This window comes from Drosophila bipectinata, unplaced genomic scaffold (genome assembly GCF_030179905.1).
Source record: "Drosophila bipectinata strain 14024-0381.07 unplaced genomic scaffold, DbipHiC1v2 scaffold_58, whole genome shotgun sequence".
Classification (NCBI taxonomy): domain Eukaryota; kingdom Metazoa; phylum Arthropoda; class Insecta; order Diptera; family Drosophilidae; genus Drosophila; species Drosophila bipectinata.
This window is the reverse complement of record NW_027222982.1, coordinates 18120-33071: the sequence shown is the minus strand read 5'-3', so window position 1 is coordinate 33071 and position 14952 is coordinate 18120. Positions and strand designations below refer to the sequence as shown.

At 38.1% G+C, this 14952-nt stretch overlaps 1 long non-coding RNA gene across 1 annotated transcript; it reads left to right on the top strand.

Moving 5' to 3' along the window:
* The first annotated feature begins 398 nt into the window (after positions 1-398).
* On the top strand, positions 399-10573 carry LOC138927693 (uncharacterized). Its single transcript, XR_011444172.1, has 4 exons — positions 399-625; positions 679-781; positions 10148-10354; positions 10502-10573. It is a non-coding gene; the product is annotated as an uncharacterized lncRNA (long non-coding RNA).
* Positions 10574-14952: the final 4379 nt, after the last annotated feature.

The following is a 14952-nucleotide window of genomic DNA, read 5'->3' as shown; positions in this document are numbered from 1 at the left end:
ACTATTTGTTTATGACAATGCCACGTTCGAACGCGTCAAATACATATTCGTGACCTCCGGTCGCTGCTTGGAGGTGCTGTTGTCCACACCCTGGACCTGGCTTCCATGTTTCGGCCAATTGCAAACGTTCACAACCATCAGGCCCATCGCACCATGTCCGCAGTCATCTGGATTGCAGGAGCCGTACCGTATCAGCTGACAGTACAAGTTCGGATATTCCTTTGGGTTTAGGTGAAGCGACAAGTACACACGTTGCCTTCTAGGCCACAATTTACATTTAAGATTGCAGATTGTAGTCACATTATCGGTGCTCCGTTAGGGTTAGTTGATAAAAAACGTCACATGAAGTCACATAAGTTTTCAGTTACGTGTACCGCTTCAATAAATTAAAAAAAAAAAAAAAACAAATATTTCGACTCTAAATTCACAAAATGTTAAATGAATAAATTACCCTTGACAAATTTTTGTGTTCCCCAATCTGTCAAAAGAAAAATTGTAAATTGCTACCTATTTTCACAATTTATACAACGTCAAGGTGCATTCGCAAAGTAAATTTTGTTTTATCTAAAACCTCTTTAATCATTGTAAACATCCACCAAGGTGAACGATTTTTGTCCCTCATGTGGTATGTATTTCTATTTAAAAAGAGAATAATGTACTAAAAGTGTAAGCACCCAGGTTCTGTTCAATAAACAAGTTAGCTCTCTCGTTGCCATGGACACGGGCTACTGGTATCATAATACATGGTATCATACATAATTGTATAATTTTATCATGACTGGTATAATAAGGACTTATATTCCCATTACGAAATTAAAAAATGTTTATGTTTATTAATTTAAAACAAGAAAGGAAAGCTAATTTCGGGCGGAGCCGAAGTTGATATACCCTTGCAGTTAAAACCGGATATATATCGCAAACATCGGATATAGTGGCCGATCCTTATGAGAATATGATAATATAACCCAGTTTATTATAATACAAAATTTAAAACAAGTCCCAAACTTCTATCTTTAACAATACCAAAGTTGGTATTTCTACCAAAAACCATTTCCGATCGTTCAGTTATATGGCAGCTATGGGATATAGTCGGCCGATCCTAATGAAATTTGGTAGGTTGGATCAACTGATCAAAAAAAGAATCTGTACTAAGTTTCAGCTTTCTATCTTCAAAAACACGAAAGTTGGGTCATTTTCGATCGTTCAGTTATATGGCAGCTATAGGATATAGTCGACCGATCCTTATAAAATTTGTCACGTCGTATTATTTTGCCAAAAATAGCTCTTGTATCAAATTTGAACTCTCTAACTCTAAAAACACCAAAGTTATACCATTTCCGATCAATCAGTTATATGGCAGCTATAGGATATAGTCGGCCGATCCGGGCCGTTCCGACTTATATACTGCGTGCAAGAAAAGAAGGGTGTGTGCAAAGTTTCAAGACGATAGCTTCAAAACTGAGAGACTAGTTCGCGTAGAAACAGACAGACGGACAGACAGACGGACAGACAGACGGACAGACGGACATGCTCATATCAACTCAGGAGGTAATTCTGATCAAGAATATATATACTTTATAGGGTCGGAGATGTCTCCTTCACTGCGTTGCACACTTTTGACAAAAATTATAATACCCTCTGCAAGGGTATAAATATAGTCCATAATACCGTACCTTTATGTGATACCTTAAATAACAAAGAAAAGTGAAAGGAATGCCCAATAAACTTTTTTATTAACTGGCATCTGTGTTACACATTGCTACACCTATTACAACTTTCAAGGGCGACCTTGTCTGATTCGTCAAAATGAAGTCCCTTGCTGGCAAAAAGGCAATCGCTGTTGACGACCTAATTGTGTTATTAATTTTAAAAGATTTAAGGTTATGCTTATTTTTGACAAGTTTTCGTAGCAGAAACAAGAGGAAAGGCTAAACAAAACAGTGCCGGCAATTGCTATTATATTGCGCAAGAATATTAGGCAAATAATGTCAAAGGAGCTGCGACCATAATGACAGACACTTAACATGGACCTTTGATGGACACTTCTGGATGAGATAGTCAAGGGCATTGGAGGAAAACTTGAATGAGGATCCACCCGGTTGAATGATGGGCCGACAGTCAAATCAGCGGAAATGTTTCAGGCCATTTATCCTTGGGAAAGTGTCCTCAAAAGTGCTTTCAACAGTATTTAAAAAAAAAAATCTTTAAAAAAATATTTTTAAAAAAATCATTTACCTTCAAAATCAAATATAATGAATTTTTAATTGATTTTCCGTTGGGGCTTGCCATCAATGAGGCCTTAAGCTGGCAATTGAAACTGTCTGAGAAATAATTACGTACAGAAAAAGGAAAAATACAAAGTTTAAGAGCTTTAGAAAAGGAAAAATTTCTATTCACCTTTTTGACACGTTTGATAATAGATAATATTAGATAATATTAGATTTATTTAGATAATATTTAGATAATATTCAAATAATATATAGATAATATTCATATATTTATTCAAATAACGACTAGACACCTGAATACGTGGATCCCAAAAGCGCAATCAAACCACAATCCGTAAAAATTTAAGCTTCCCCCAAAGGTCAGGCTTAGAACCAAAAGTCCGAAGGACTTGTAAACAAAGAGACAAACAGAGCCCATAAAAATTACTCTTCTACTCACCTCACGAACTTCAGAAAAATAAGCGAATCGTACTCCCGTACTAAATCGTAGTTCTCACTTGGAAAATCCTATTAGATCCTAAGCTGGCACATTATCTTCAGCAAGGAAATGGGAGAGATTGTTGGCTTTAGAGATCCCAAGTAAAATAGGATTACGGAAAATTCTAATTTCGAAGAGAGGTTGCCTGTTATTAAGTTCTGGCCATTATACCTTGGCAAATATTTATCCATACGTAAGGTGGCACAAAAAACAAGAAAGGAAAGCTAACTTCGGGCGGAGCCGAAGTTTATATACCCTTGCAGTTAAAACCGGATATATATCGCAAACATCGGATATAGTTGGCCGATCCTTATGAGAATATGATAATATTTCCCAATTTATTATAATACAAAAACGAAACCTAAAATTGTCCCAAAATTCTATCTTCAAAAACACAAAAGTTGGGTCATTTCCGATCGTTCAGTTATATAGCAGCTATAGGATATAGTCGGCCGATCCTAATGAAATTTGGTAGGTTGGATCATCTGGCCAAAAATATAATCTGTATTAAGTTTCAGCTTTCTATCTTCAAAAACACGAAAGTTGGGTCATTTCCGATCGTTCAGTTATATGGCAGCTATAAGATATAGTCGGCCGATCCTTATGAAATTTGGCATGTCGTAATGGTTTGCCAAAAATAGCTCTCTTGTCAAATTTGAATTCTCTAACTCTAAAAACACCAAAGTTATACCATTTCCGATCAATCAGTTATATGGCAGCTATAGGATATAGTCGGCCGATCCGGGCCGTTCCGACTTATATACTGCGTGCAAAGGAAAGAAGGGTGTGTGCAAAGTTTCAAGACGATAGCTTCAAAACTGAGAGACTAGTTCGCGTAGAAACGGACAGACAGACAGACGGACAGACAGACGGACAGACGGACAGACGGACAGACGGACAGACGGACATGCTCATATCAACTCAGGAGGTGATCCTGATCAAGAATATATATACTTTATAGGGTCGGAGATGTCTCCTTCACTGCGTTGCACACTTTTGGACAAAATTATAATACCCTCTGCAAGGGTATAAAAATACCAAAAGAATTTGGGAGTGGGTGGATGCCATAGAATTCTGGGAAAATATTCTGGGAAAAATTTATTTCCGCCGGTCATAAAAGTTACCGTAAAAAATTTTTGCATACTTTTATCCAGGAAATTACAATAAAATTAATAATAAAAACTGTGATTCAATTTTTATTACAACGAGAAAAGCAAAGCAAATTCAATGCAAGTATCGGCCGGATACATGCGAGTATCTCAGAAATACAATGCACCAGAGCCTAATAACTGAGCACAAGCTGATTTCGAGTGTCTGTATGGGCCAAATAAAATCAAAACAAATCACAACAAGAGAGGAAAGCTAATTTCGGGCGGAGCCGAAGTTGATATACCCTTGCAGTTAAAACCGGATATATATCGCAAACATCGGATATAGTGGCCGATCCTTATGAGAATATGATAATATAACCCAATTTATTATAATACAAAATTTAAAACAAGTCCCAAACTTTTATCTTTAACAATACCAAAGTTGGTATTTCTACCAAAAACCATTTCCGATCGTTCAGTTATATGGCAGCTATGGGATATAGTCGGCCGATCCGGGCCGTTCCGACTTATATACTGCGTGCAAGAAAAGAAGGGTGTGTGCAAAGTTTCAAGACGCCAGCTTCAAAACTGAGAGACTAGTTCGCGTAGAAACAGACAGACAGACAGACAGACGGACATGCTCATATCAACTCAGGAGGTGATCCTGATCAAGAATATATATACTTTATAGGGTCGGAGATGTCTCCTTCACTGCGTTGCACACTTTTGACCAAAATTATAATACCCTCTGCAAGGGTATAAATATAGTCCATAATACCGTACCTTTATGTGATACCTTAAATAACAAAGAAAAGTGAAAGGAATGCCCAATAAACTTTTTTATTAACTGGCATCTGTGTTACACATTGCTACACCTATTACAACTTTCAAGGGCGACCTTGTCTGATTCGTCAAAATGAAGTCCCTTGCTGGCAAAAAGGCAATCGCTGTTGACGACCTAATTGTGTTATTAATTTTAAAAGATTTAAGGTTATGCTTATTTTTGAAAAGTTTTCGTAGCAGAAACAAGAGGAAAGGCCAAACAAAACAGTGCCGGCAATTGCTATTATATTGCGCAAGAATATTAGGCAAATAATGTCAAAGGAGCTGCGACCATAATGACAGACACTTAACATGGACCTTTGATGGACACTTCTGGATGAGATAGTCAAGGGCATTGGAGGAAAACTTGAATGAGGATCCACCCGGTTGAATGATGGGCCGACAGTCAAATCAGCGGAAATGTTTCAGGCCCTTTATCCTTGGGAAAGTGTCCTCAAAAGTGCTTTCAACAGTATTTTAAATTTTGGTACCACACGATTGTGTGCTTAAAAAATCATTTACCTTCAAAATCAAATATAATGAATTTTTAATTGATTTTCCGTTGGGGCTTGCCATCAATGAGGCCTTAAGCTGGCAATTGAAACTGTCTGAGAAATAATTACGTACACAAAAAGGAAAAATACAAAGTTCAAGAGCTTAAGAAAAGGAAAAATTTCTATTCACCTTTTTGACACGTTTGATAATAGATAATATTAGATAATATTAGATTTATTTAGATAATATTTAGATAATATTCAAATAATATATAGATAATATTCAAATATTTATTCAAATAACGACTAGACACCTGAATACGTGGATCCCAAAAGCGCAATCAAACCAGAATCCGTAAAAATTTAAGCTTCCCCAAAGGTCAGGCTTAGAACCAAAAGTCCGAAGGACTTGTAAACAAAGAGACCAACAGAGCCCATAAAAATTACATGCTCTATTCTTAAGCTTCTACTCACCTCACGAACTTCAGAAAAAATAAGTGAATCGTACTCCCGTACTAAATCGTAGTTCTCACTTGGAAAATCCTATTAGATCCTAAGCTGGCACACTATCTTCAGCAAGGAAATGGGAGAGATTGTTGGCTTTAGAGATCCCAAGTAAAATAAGATTACTAAAAATTCTAATTTCGAAGAGAGGTTGCCTGTTATTAAGCTCTGGCCATTATACCTTGGCAAATATTTATCCATACAAAAGGTGGCACAAAAAAAAAAACACCAAAAGAATTTGGGAGTGGGTGGATGCCATAGAATTCTGGGAAAATATTCTGGGAAAAATTTATTTCAGCCGGTCATAAAAGTTACCGTAAAGAATTTTTGCATACTTTTATCCAGGAAACGTAATTATTATAATTATACCCTTGCAGAGGGTATTATAATTTTGTCCAAAAGTGTGCAACGCAGTGAAGGAGACATCTCCGACTTGAGTTGATATGAGCATGTCCGTCTGTCCGTCTGTCTGTCTGCCTGTTTCTACGCGAACTAGTCTCTCAGTTTTAAAGCTATCGTCTTGAAACTTTGCACACACCCTTCTTTCCTTTGCACGCAGTATATAAGTGATTTTGATTTTGATTTGTTTATGGGAAACCGAGATCGGATCTCAGAGCCAAAGACAAAGCAAATGCAGAGTTTAATAATATTGTTTAGAAAATTCATAAGTGGAAAACCATAAGTGGCCTGGACTTATGGGTTGGATAAATTACAATCCAACCCAATTTACAGGAAATTACAATAAAATTAATAATAAAAACTGTGATTCAATTTTTTTTACAACGAGAAAAGCAAAGCAAATTCAATGCAAGTATCGGCCGGATACATGCGAGTATCTCAGAAATACAATGCACCAGAGCCTAATAACTGAGCACAAGCTGATTTCGAGTGTCTGTATGGGCCAAATAAAATCAAAACAAATCACAACAAGAAAGGAAAGCTAATTTCGGGCGGAGCCGAAGTTGATATACCCTTGCAGTTAAAACCGGATATATATCGCAAACATCGGATATAGTGGCCGATCCTTATGAGAATATGATAATATAACCCAATTTATTATAATACAAAATTTAAAACAAGTCCCAAACTTCTATCTTTAACAATACCAAAGTTGGTATTTCTACCAAAAACCATTTCCGATCGTTCAGTTATATGACAGCTATGGGATATAGTCGGCCGATCCTTATGAAATTTGGTAGGTTGGATCAACTGACCAAAAATAGAATCTTTATTAAATTTCAAAAATCTTCAAAAACACGAAAGTTGGGTCATTTCCGATCGTTCAGTTATATGGCAGCTATAGGATATAGCACTCATGTCAAATTTGAACTCTCTAACTCTAACACACCAAAGTTATACCATTTCCGATCAATCAGTTATATGGCAGCTATAGGATATAGTCGGCCGATCCTGGCCGTTCCGACTTATATACTGCGTGCAAGAAAAGAAGGGTGTGTGCAAAGTTTCAAGACGATAACTTCAAAACTGAGAGACTAGTTCGCGTAGAAACAGACAGACGGACAGACAGACGGACAGACGGACATGCTCATATCAACTCAGGAGGTGATCCTGATCAAGAATATATATACTTTATAGGGTCGGAGATGTCTCCTTCACTGCGTTGCACACTTTTGACCAAAATTATAACACCCTCTGCAAGGGTATAAATATAGTCCATAATACCGTACCTTTATGTGATACCTTAAATAACAAAGAAAAGTGAAAGGAATGCCCAATAAACTTTTTTATTAAATGGCATCTCTGTTACACATTTAAATTTTAAATTTTGGTACCACACGATTGTGTGCTAAAAAATCATTTACCTTCAAAATCAAATATAATGAATTTTTAATTGATTTTCCGTTGGGGCTTGCCATCAATGAGGCCTTAAGCTGGCAATTGAAACTGTCTGAGAAATAATTACGTACACAAAAAGGAAAAATACAAAGTTCAAGAGCTTAAGAAAAGGAAAAATTTCTATTCACCTTTTTGACACGTTTGATAATAGATAATATTAGATTTATTTAGATAATATTTAGATAATATTCAAATAATAGATAGATAATATTCAAATATTTATTCAAATAACGACTAGACACCTGAACACGTGGATCCCAAAAGCGCAATCAAAACAGAATCCGTAAAAATTTAAGCCTCCCCAAAGGTCAGGCTTAGAACCAAAAGTCCGAAGGAATTGTAAACAAAGAGACAAACAGAGCCCATAAAAATTACATGCTCCATTCTTAAGCTTCTACTCACCTCACGAACTTCAGAAAAAATAAGTGAATCGTACTCCCGTACTAAATCGTAGTTCTCACTTGGAAAATCCTATTAGATCCTAAGCTGGCACATTATCTTCAGCAAGGAAATGGGAGAGATTGTTGGCTTTAGAGATCCCAAGTAAAATAAGATTACTAAAAATTCTAATTTCGAAGAGAGGTTGCCTGTTATTAAGCTCTGGCCATTATACCTTGGCAAATATTTATCCATACAAAAGGTGGCACAAAAAAAAAACACCAAAAGAATTTGGGAGTGGGTGGATGCCATAGAATTCTGGGAAAATATTCTGGGAAAAATTTATTTCAGCCGGTCCTAAAAGTTACCGTAAAGAATTTTTGCATACTTTTATCCAGGAAACGTAATTATTATAATTATACCCTTGCAGAGGGTATTATAATTTTGTCCAAAAGTGTGCAACGCAGTGAAGGAGACATCTCCGACTTGAGTTGATATGAGCATGTCCGTCTGTCCGTCTGTCTGTCTGTCTGTTTCTACGCGAACTAGTCTCTCAGTTTTAGAGCTATCGTCTTGAAACTTCACACACCCTTCTTTCCTTTGCACGCAGTATATAAGTCGGAACGACCGGGATCGGCCGACTATATCCTATAGCTGCCATATAACTGATTGATCGGAAATGGTATAACTTTGGTGTTTTTAGAGTTAGAGAGTTCAAATTTGACATGAGTGCTATATCCTATAGCTGCCATATAACTGAACGATCGGAAATGACCCAACTTTCGTGTTTTTGAAGATAGAAAGCTGAAATTTAATACAGATTCTATTTTTGGTCAGTTGATCCAACCTACCAAATTTCATAAGGATCGGCCGACGATCCTATAGCTGCCATATAACTGAACGATCGGAAATGACCCAACTTTCGTGTTTTTGAAGATAGAAAGCTGGAACTTGGTACAGATTCTATTCTATATTCCGGTTTTAACTGCAAGGGTATATCAACTTCGGCTCCACCTGAAGTTAGCTTTCCTTTCTTGTTTTTAAAATAAAATTACAATAAAATTAATAATAAAAACTGTGATTTAATTTTTATTACAAAAATTGAAAATAAAACTTATGATTAATTAAAATTACTATTAAAAAACGGTTAACATATTTATGATCTGTGGCGCAGTACCTTTCAAATGATGTATCGAATGTCCTTTAAGGACATATTACAGGATTCCTCAATAATTCAATTTGATTTTGCATTTCTGCTACTTATATTATGTTGAGGTGTTATTGGCAAACAACACGCACCAGCTGAAGATAACGTGCCAGACCTCATAAAGCATACATATTTTTTATCTCCTCTTTTACAGTGATTTCACAAACATGACAAGTTGATAAATCATTAAAAAGTAATTATAAGATCAGTTAAATTTTTCAAAAACATTTTTAGGACCTGTTTACTCTTTATTGTCATTGCAGATGCAATTGTTTAAAAATTTTTCTTCAAATAATTCACATAATCGTGTCTACCTTTTGTAATGAACAGTGTTATTTATTAAATTATTAAGGAATCCTGTAATGCCTATGTCCTTTAAGGACATTCGGTACATCTTTTGAAAGGTACTGCGCTACAGATCATAAATATGTTAACCGTTTTTTTAATAGTCTACTTGGTTAAGAAGTAATTCGCATTTAATTTTTGTTTTCAATTTTTATAATATAAATTGAATCATAATTTTTATTTTTAATTTTATTTATAATTATTATTATAAAAATTGAGAATAAGAGTTATATTTCAATTTTAACAATAGAAATGGAAATAAAAGTTTATTGGGTTTCTGGATTCACCGTTAAGGGGCTATATACAGTTGTACCGCGCATTTTAATTACAAATTTAGTTGTAATTAAATTTTATAGATTTTTTTTGACACCATTGAAAATATTTATTCAAAATGTTTTACCGTCGTTGTTTAGTACATGTTTCTTTTTTGTATAAAAAAAATATAAAATAATAAAAATGTTATAGCCGAATTCCAAGATCGTCTTTTTTCGATGGTGTCTTGCGGTGGACATCATATCCCGAGAACGGTTCATCCGAAATAAAAAATTCATAAAAATTTCGTTAGTACATTGTATTGCCTAGTCCGGAAACGAAGGATTTGTTAAAATATTTATTAAAAAAAAAATGGCAACGGTTTTAACAAAAAATGTACTTTTTCAAGGTATAAGATTTTCGATTTTTATGCTCTAAAAAAGGAGTTTTCAAAAAAGGAATTTATGGTTTCCATTTTCCTTTTCTTCAAGATTCAGGACAATGTTTCCACACAAGATGAACTGCGGCTCATAAACAACAGTTGAAACAAGCTACAATTTTAAGGTGCAGCTTTGGGGGTAAATCCTAATTAGGATACACCGACTCGCCAAAAAAAATAATCAAAACTGTGCTATGGCAATGGAGCTATTCGAGGAGGAATCGCGAGTCTACTTCCTGCCCGGCGGAGGCGGAATTCGGTAAGCCGGCTTGTAATCCCTTCCTGGAATTACTCGGGGACACTTGACTTGATATATCATCAATAAAAATATTGACAAGTTTCTTGACGTTCTGGTAGACCGGCCTTAGTGCTTTGATCTTGCCTCATTCATGAGTTTTATTTTCAGATCCTGTCAATCCTGTCGCGTTTTGTCCTGACTGAGTAACAACTGGAACCTGAATTAATCGGAAATTGTCAGACTGGAAAGATTCACTGACAAAAAAACAGCATAAAAAAGCATAAAGCATAGCATAAAAAATACTATGTTCTAAAAATTTCAAGGCTTTTTATACCCTTGCGAGGGTATTATAATTTTGTCAGTGGCGGATTTAAGGAAAAAGGCCCAGTGGGCAAAATTTTTCCAGGGCTCCCCTTTCACCCCATACAAGAAAGAAATCGAAGGTGTAACTTTCAGCAAGAGGGGCCCTGAAAGCCTTTCGTCGGGGGGGCCCAGTGGGCAAGCGCGCCTTTGCCCACCTGTTAAATCCGCCACTGAATTTTGTCCAAAAGTGTGCAACGCAGTGATGGAGACATCTCCGACCCTATAAAGTATATATATTCTTGATCAGGATCACCTCCTGAGTTGATATGAGCATGTCCGTCTGTCCGTTTCTACGCGAACTAGTCTCTCAGCTTTAAAGCTATCGTCTTTGCACAAACCCTTCTTTCCTTTGTATATAAGTCGGAACGGCTCGGATCGGCCAACTATATCCTATAGCTGCCATATAACTGATTGATCGGAATTGGTATAACTTTGGTGTTTTTAGAGTTAGAGAGTTTAACTATTTGAGAGCTATTTTTGGAAAAACATTATGACATGCCAATTTTCATAAGGATCGGCCGACTATATCCTATAGCTGCCATATAGCTGAACGATCGAAAATGACCCAACTTTCGTGTTTTTGAAGATAGAAAGCTGAAACTTGGTATAGATTATATTTTTGGTCAGTTAATCCGACGATCGGCCGACTATATCTTACAGCTGCCATATAGCTGAACGATCGAAAATGACCCAACTTTCGTGTTTTTGAAGATAGAAAGCTGAAACTTAGTACAGATTCTATTTTTGATCAGTTGATCCAACCTACCAAATTTCATTAGGATCGGCCGACTATATCCCATAGCTGCCATATAACTGAACGATCGGAAATGGTTTTTGGTAGAAATACCAACTTTGGTATTGTTAAAGATAGAAGTTCGGGACTTTTTTTTAGACTTTATATTATTATAAATTGGGTTATATTATTATATTCTCATAAGGATCGGCCAACTATATCCTTTGTTTGCGATTTATATCCGCTTTTAACTGAAAGGGTATATCAACTGCGGCTCCGCCCGAAGTTAATTTTCCTTTCTTGTTTTTATTGAAGTGAACAGTACCGAGAGAGATTGTGGCACTTTTGTCCATTTTCTATGGCGGCATCTGTATTGTGGCTGTCATTGGCAACACCCTGGTCATGTGGGTGAATGCAAAAGGTCACTAATATGTATGTGAGGAGAGTTTTGAACTCCACTCAGTTTTTTTAGAGATAGTTGTGTACATGTAATGTTACAAGTTCTAATTCCTTATATTTTAAAATTAGGATCTGCTTTCTGCTTCTGCTTTTTGTCGTCTCCCTGCTGTTGCTGCTTCCTAGATGCTGCCCTACCGACGATTTTCTAAAGTTGCCATACTGCTGATATTCACACTGCTGTCATATCTCTGATTTTTATACTGTTATACTGCTGCTGTTGTTACATCTTCCACTGTCTTACATTCGGCCATTTCTGACTAGTCATCTGTCCCAGATGAGCAACCGACTTTATTATCCTTTACATAACGCCACAACTTTATGTGATCACAGCTGGTTGAAGTGTTACATGGGCCTTCTACATTCGAACTTCTGCCGTTCCTGTTAAGTTTTGATGTATCATTCGGTCCCAGATATTCTTCAGCCAGTTTTTTACCTGCCCGACGTATAGCAACGGCGTATAGTCTCAAACTTATATAGTATAAGTCTCCAACTTTATAATTGAGTTCTGGTTTACGCCTTAGTTCATAGTTCTTTTTGTAGGATTCCTGTCCACGTTGAATCTCGATCTTTGCATCTTTTCTAAGTTGCTGCCGTTGCTCGTCGAAGTTTGAATACATCTCCTCATCTAGAAGCTGTAGAATACGACTGGTTGGTTTATTGTTCATCTTCACACCAAACATTAGCTTAAATGGTGACTTCTTAGTAGACGCATGTACGTGGGAATTAACAGCTCTCTTCACCTCAGGTATTTCCTTAAACCACTTGGTTGGATCATCTGCCTGATCATCTTAGAAATAATCGACAAGATCATTTTTGATACCGTTTCTCTTCATGTGATCCGTAAACAAGTTGCCTGTGAAAGCAGAGCCTCTGTCCGAAACTATCCGCACTGGGTTGACAAAAATTTCAGCCCAACTCTTAATCTTCTTCAGCGATTCCTCGCAGCTTCCAGTCTTCTTAGGAAGAAGCCATATAAACCTTGTGAATGAGCAAATATGTATTGTTTGTTTTCCAGTGACATCCATGGGAGCACGATGATCAACATAGATACACGGCTTTGGCTTCCAGGATATAGCTGTGCTGGCGGGACTCAGCTACTGCTGTCTTCTTGCTCCAATACTGGATAGGGTAGAGTTTGACATCGAACCACTGCATAAATACCGCTGCAAACCCGTATTTTGATGCACCTGTGTTTAACTCAGTTTAAGTTTCTCTGGTGTAAAATTTCCAAAACATGTTCCTTGGTTAAGGCAAGAAGTGACATTTTCGCCACTTGACGTTCAGGCCAAACGCCCCAGCTCTTTTGCCATCCCCAAGTGCCATCTTTTGCAAACATTTCTCTGCAGTCTCAGCGTGTTTAAATATATATAATATATATTAAATATAATATATGGATGTATACCATATATAAATCGAGTATGTCCTTGTTCATCAGCTCCTGAAAAACATCAGCTCCTGAACTTTTCCCTTTAAAAAAAGGTCCTCCACTCGGTTGGCTACAATTTTAGACCCTCGGTTAAAAAAAAAGGGTTTCAGGTCCCAGGTTTCAGGTTTAATGCGGTGCAAGCCGTATCTCTGCTAGAAAAAATACCTTCTCCTCTACCCCATACCAACAAGGAACCCATTTTAACCACCGGAACCACCTAAACCGAAATCTTCGCTCCTCAAGTTTGTAAAACAAGACATAGAGTTAAAACAGAGGTCTAGCAAAGTTGAGTCAATAATTCAGATACGGCAGAATTTCTAGAAAATGAAGATTGATGAAAATCAGGACCCATTGGAGTACTGGAAGGTAAAATTTAAAATGTTTATAATTGCAGCAACATTAATTAGAGATGCCCGAATTGGTTATACGCGCTAAGCAGGGGCTCTGCATTCCGGCAACCTCGACAGAATCGTAAAGGATGTTTTCCAAAGCGGGCCTAACAATCTGTGACCGAGGGGCGTCCCTGAAGCCAAAAACCGTTAACAAACTGTTATTTTTCAACAAAAATTGGTTTTTAACCAAAGAAATGTGATTTAATTTCTCCTTCCAAATATGAACTAAAAAGATCTCATTTGAATTTGAACCAGTGCACTGGTGTATCCGCTCCGGTTCCAGGTTTGGAAGTCGTCGTATGACTGACCGTACGTCGCGCTCCCGCTACACCGGGACACCGTGCATACGCGCCGCCGAACCCGAGTTTGTAGTGGCGGGGCTGGTGACCGGGGTGTTCTTACTCGGTCTTTGACTTGGGCGCGAGTTCTCGAGTCGGCCGATCCTTGTTTCACAGGACCACGCCTGTTGGTTGCGATTCCAGGAATCGGTAAGGCGTAGGCCAGACGTATCCTTTCTTCACTTCCTGTCTTCATTTGGCTGTCGGACTCTCCAAAGGCGGTCCCTTAATTCAAACAAAGCCGAATCCTTTTTAGAAACGCTCTAACACTTGAATGGCGGATTCTCCACAGGCGGTCCTCCAACTCAACGCCGTGTGGCGGCGTTTACCCCTTCACCGGGCAACGTTACGTTCCACGTGGATTCCATCCTCCCACGGGTAGCCCTTCGCCGGAACCCACGGTAACTGGCTTTCACATTTCCCCCAACCCCCCGTACTGATACTGGCGACATTCCATTGGGCTGCCAGGTTGATGACCGGTGGTTGACCCCCTCTTTCCGCCTTCTCCTCTTCGCCACCTCCACCAGCCGCCTTGCCTGTCGCAGACGCATCCTCCTTGCCATTGCCCTCCTCATGGCCCTCTCCCGTCCATCTCTCAGCACTTGCTTCCACATCCGGGCGTTCTCCTCGCACATCTCCTCCGCGCGTTGGGCCCTTTTCCTGGCCATGTCCGCGACGGTGACCATCGCCCCTTGTCACTGGCGGCACCTTTCGGCTCTCCTCCGGAGCTCCAGCACTTCGCTCTTGCGCCGCTCCTCCACCGTGGCGCGAACGACGGGTATCGCTCTCGTCTGACGAGACGATCATTGTCGCTTCTGATTCGTGGGACATGTTGCTCCGCTGATTAGAATTTTCCAGTGCACTGCAGTGGTCGGCACCCCAATACATTGATATGATTTTAACGCATT